Here is a 5,464-nt window from a genome sequence, read left to right on the forward strand (position 1 = left end):
TGGTGCGCGCGGTGTGAGGTGTGTGTCTGCGCTATTCTCCGACATGTACTCACAACAATCACTCCTGATTGACGGCCTTTTGTACAGCCCGTGTACTTTTTCGTTCATTTGATTTCCGATTTTGAAATATATCCAAATTTGAAAAATGGGTAATTTTAAACCTTGTTAATATTGATGACAATGTGTTCAAACGGAAAACGAGCCATATTTCAGGAAATAAACTTCTGAAGACACCGCTGTCAGCTGGAAGTCTCTCAATAGAATCATGGACAAGTTTATTTCCTGAAATATGGCTCGTTTTCCGTTTGAACCGTTTGTTCCGGCACCGGAACAATCCTGGAAATTAAACGTCATCGATATATATATATATATATATAAAGACCAGCGTTTTTTGCCGCACTGTCTGACGGCTGACGCAGGCAATGTGAATGCAGGTAATCACTCACAGACCCACCCCCTCTTACACACGTTGACCAACTCTGGCAGACTTGCTCTGTCCTTGTGTTTCAACATGAAATAAAAAAAATAAAAAAGTCATCAAATCTGCAGGTCGCACATGTGCGAGTAGTTGTAAAAAGTACTTGCACTGTCTCAAAACATGTCACAGTCTGGAGCCCTGACTTACTACATACAGTCAACCCGATTTCAACATCAACATATCTTTTAAAAGATCTACATATTACACATTAATAAATAAACTAATAAAATAATACCCTATAAAGTAAAACTTATGATAATTTAAAGGATATATACCTCTATCCCTCTCTCTTTCTCTTCACTGTGTTGAGAAATGAGCCTCCTAGCAAGCTAGATAGCAATCTAGCCAGCCAGCCAGCCAGCCAGCAGGCCAGACACAAAATTAGTAAGTGAGGGAAGGAGTGAGGTAAAGGGACCTTAGGGTCTATGCTGCCACAGGCTTATTTGGCTGAGAGTTGTATTGTATGTATCATAGCAACGGTTTGTATACGGTTTCCCTTTTTGAATGACGAATAGATTACCGCTGCCTGCTGGCATGTACAATTATTTCCTCTCACGCAGGAGTATGTGCTAGTTGGCCGTCGACTGTAGTCTTTGCACTGTGCTCAAGTGCAACCTTTTGGCCAAAACACAGGCGACTTAAGTGGGTGGGGTGTCACAGTGTAATATTTCAATATGCACTCATTAAAGTTAATTAGACTGGCAAAACAGTTAAAGTCCTTCTTACATTACACAATACTACAAGTCACAATTTTTAAGAACTAAAAAGTTTTGGATACATTTTTACTTCTTCCAACCATATGTTAAATTAAGAGTCAATGTAGATTTACATGTTGCAATAATATCATAATCCTACAATGAATCATTGTGAAAACAAAACTTTCTAGATGTTGTGTTACTTTGGCCAGGTCATCATCAAAAAAGCGAATTAGTACATTCATGATTTGTCCATGTTGATATTAGTTGCTTCAAGTATATTTATTAAAAACGTTGCATTGTTTAGCTTTTCATATATCTAGACGTCTAAACTTTGGGAAAAGGCCGCTATGTTTAAATACCTGCCATGCTGATTCCAAACAGACAGCTTTGTCAAGGCAGTTTGGGCTTCAGATAGCTTTTACACAGTGGCTATCGTTAATGAGAAATCATGTTCCGCTATGAACGTGCACACACATATTGTTCGTATCACGGTCGGTCAGTGAAGGAGCAGTCACAGTGGTAGCCATCGTTAACCAGTAACGTACTCGTATGACAGAGTGCACGGACCGAAGCTTTGTGGTTAGCAAGCACTTTCTTACCGCTGTTGCCGTACAGTATCTTCCTTCAACATGCGCTGCAGAAGCAAGCACCCGGCTCCCTCAATTTGAGGCAAAGTGCTAAACAGCTTCCCGTCTCCACCCTTTTCCTCTTGTCCTCTATTCATGCCCAGCACCATTTGTTTTTAACTCCTTTCTCAACTAAAGCTGTATCTACATGCTCCAAGTTTGATAAACTTTGCCTCCATTTTTTTAGCCGCGTTACCACGGAGACCACACCGCACTCTCGCATTTCGGCAAAGACCCGCACTACTTTGCATCTGATTGGCTAGAACTCGTTTCATTGGTAGGTGGAAGTTCGATGATTGGTTAAATCCAGCACATCAAAAACAAATCCCATGTGGACTTTTTAATTGATTTACTTTTTCTAAATTAGTCATACGCCAGAAATCTTAAGTACTTAAGCCCTGCGTTAATTAGAGCTGCGTTCCTCTCATATGATTGGTAGGTGAAATCAATTGACTTGAAAATAATAAACCGCATGCAAGTTCCTAATTTTATTTTATTTTTTTCCTCAAGGCTGCACGCCGGAGATCCGGTGTGCCAGTTTAGCTGGTGATCATGTTAACTGGTGATATTTGCATGAAATCAGTGAATATTCAACATGGCCCTGCCCTGCGTTCTGCTCTGCCTCCGTCCCTCGAGTGCCAGAGGCTCACATTTTCACGAAGTGTTTCCAAGTGAGACAAAATAATGGATATCGCTGAAAACATCACCAGTTTATGTGTAATACATGTCCGTTTAAGCATTATCCACACAAATACGACACATACTGTATGAACGGAAAAAAATAAAACGAAACAACGCACTAGAGATCTAGCTGGGATTCGAACCTTGGATGTCATGGAAAAAAAGAGTTGATAGACTAGCTACTATGTCATCTATACCACTACACTACACATCACTGAAATATCACAATTTAACATGGGAGACTGCAAGCCTCGAAACATTAAAGTAGGTTCATCTTTGCCTCATATACCAAAACCTAACTGATGTACAACAAACAGGCAGGCAGGCAGAGCGCAGGGCAGGGCCTTGTTGAATATTCACTGATTTCATGCAAATATCACCAGTTAACATGATCACCAGCTAAACTGGCACACCGGAATACTTTAAGCCCTGAAAACGTGCGGAATGCGAAAGAAACGCCACAAATGTTCCGTATTTGTTTCATTTTCGTTTCGTCCTTGGTGTGAAAAGGCCTTAAGATGGTTGCCATATGGTTCTATACTGAAATGGCAAGTCAGAATGACATGTCATATCTAGTTTTATATCTATGATGGCCAAAAGTATGTGGACCCCACAACATCTCATTCCTTAACTATGGGCATTTTCCTCCCTTTTTATTTTTTTTTACATTTTACAGAGTAAACCAATAATCATGAAAATAATGATATTAATTGATAATGAAAAAAAAGTTTGATTCAGCGCTACTTTTAAGCATACTTATGTCTAATATATCATTGCATGCAATATCATTAAGATTTCCCTAAGGAGCAAAGTCCAAACTCTAACCTTTGACATTTTAAAGACTGAACGGTTAACTAAAAAGATGTACATAGAAAAGATGAATGAAAGATGTATTCATCTTTCATTCATCTTTTCTATGTACATCTTTTTAATAATGGATAATGGTCATATTTGCAAGAGATAAACTAAAAAACAAATACGTGGACTAAAACATCTAAAACACAATGAGGAAACAGAGAGCTCTGTGTCGTCACAAGACAAATGGCCTCCTCCTCTGGTGTGTAATTACACCCCGTATGTTTATAATAACTCAGTTTAATCTGCTCAGCTTTTCTTTCTTTTTTTAATCTTTCACAGCCAATCACAACTGGTTTTCATTTTGGAAAAAGATGGCTTCTCAACAGCAACATATGCTTGCGTGGTGTTTTATTCTGCTATGACTCACTGTAATATTCGCTGTCTCTCCACCAAGTTGGACTGTCTCTCTCTCTATTTTAGTCTGCGTTTCTCCTCTCTCCCATTATGTCTGTCTCTTCTACTCCTTTTGTCACAATCCTCTCACTCTCCTTCAGTCTGTTTATCTGTCTGATTGTTAATCCATCTATCCTTTTTCTTTCATCATTTATTGCACTCCTTTCTTCTGTCTCTTTCAGCCTCCTCTATCCCACCTCTTCTCTTTTACTTGACTATATATTATTTTTGCCATCTTTTCTGCCTCCCTCTCTCTTAACCCATCCACTCTCTGTCTCCTACCATCCCTCCCACTTTTTCCTCCTCTCCCACTCCCTTAGATTGTCAGATGAAAGGGTGTGTTGCTAGCACTTTACATTACAGCTCAGTAATACCATGATAGGTGGGGTAATAGGATAATAGCCGTAATATTGAAGTAATACCATATAATTACCAACCAGGTAATAGCTTGGTATTAACAATGGGTAAATCTGGGTAATATTAGACTGAATGTATGTAGCAGGGTAATAAGGGGCCAAAAACAAAGGCTAATACCAGGGAAACATGTAAAGATGGCAATTAGGCACCACTTCCGGGATTGCTCTGGTGCCACCAGATATTCCGCCGGATGTTACTCTTTTCAGCCGGATGTCCGTTACCTTCTGCTTTCTTTGTGTTGGCGTTCTAAACTCCGGTGGATTTCTGAGGACTATGGTTAACTGCTCCTCAGATCTCTGCAGTGTAAATCCAGACAGCTAGCTAGACTATCTGTCCAATCTGAGTTTTCTCTCACACGACTAAAACAACCTTTGAACGTACACACGTTCCACCAAAACAAGTTCCTTTCTGAGGCTATTTTGCAGCGGCACCGTGGCTCCGTCCGGCGCTTAGCACCGCCGAAGACGATTGCGATTGATTTAAAGAAATGCCAATAAACCAGAGCACATTTTTCTCCCATCCTGGAATGCTGTGTGGACTAGCCAGACCTTGGTCTGGCAATGCGAGACTAGGCACAACTATTTAGTAGTAGGGTTAGGTACCGAACTCTTCACGATTCACGACTGTCACGATTTTAAATCAAAATCGATCGAAATTAAGTCACAATCTTGAATATCGAATAAAAAAATGGAATTGTCAATACTGCCACGCCCCCATGTCACGTCCGGTCGGCTTGTCAAGCGGAAAAAAACACACGTGTTGAAGTGCTGCAGGTCAGTCAACCTCCTGTAACTTAGCTAGAGCCAGTCAAAAGATAGCATGGCAACTGCAGATGCTGGAGACCCATTGACAGAACTTGAGCCCCCTCCTCTTTCACTGAAGTGTGGAAGTATTTTGGATTTCCAGTGAGTTATGTTGACAATGTTCGCGTTGTCGACAAAAAAGCCACAGATTGCAAGCTCTGCTATGTGCGTGTACCATATTCTGTGTGTTCATCATTGCACATTAGCCTAGCAGCTAGCGGATATTCCTTCTGCTTATAGCTTTATCCTAACAAAACCGCACGGTTGAATTTCTGCCTGCATGCACGTTTTGTAGCCTAAACAGTGCAGCTTACATTGGTTATATTAGAGAGAGCAACAAGTTAGCGAACTGCCCGAGACGCCCTCTTTGTTATCGGTCTGCTCAGCTGCTGTGCTGGTTCGATGGTGTTTTAAGCCCCCAACTAAGCCTTCAAGGCAGCGCTGCGACCGTCGTCTTCAACCATAACCTAATCCTAGTGCCTTCCAGGCAGCGCTGCCTGGAAGACGACG

The 5,464-nt window shown here is 40.9% G+C and overlaps 1 long non-coding RNA gene across 1 annotated transcript; it reads left to right on the forward strand.

Annotated features, from left to right (window-relative positions):
- Positions 1-2,328: 2,328 nt before the first annotated feature.
- On the forward strand, positions 2,329-2,637 carry LOC116067394. Its single transcript, XR_004109195.1, has 2 exons — positions 2,329-2,428; positions 2,465-2,637. It is a non-coding gene; the product is annotated as an uncharacterized LOC116067394 (long non-coding RNA).
- The last annotated feature ends 2,827 nt before the right edge of the window (positions 2,638-5,464 follow it).

This window comes from Sander lucioperca, chromosome 10 (genome assembly GCF_008315115.2).
Source record: "Sander lucioperca isolate FBNREF2018 chromosome 10, SLUC_FBN_1.2, whole genome shotgun sequence".
Lineage (NCBI taxonomy): Eukaryota > Metazoa > Chordata > Actinopteri > Perciformes > Percidae > Sander > Sander lucioperca.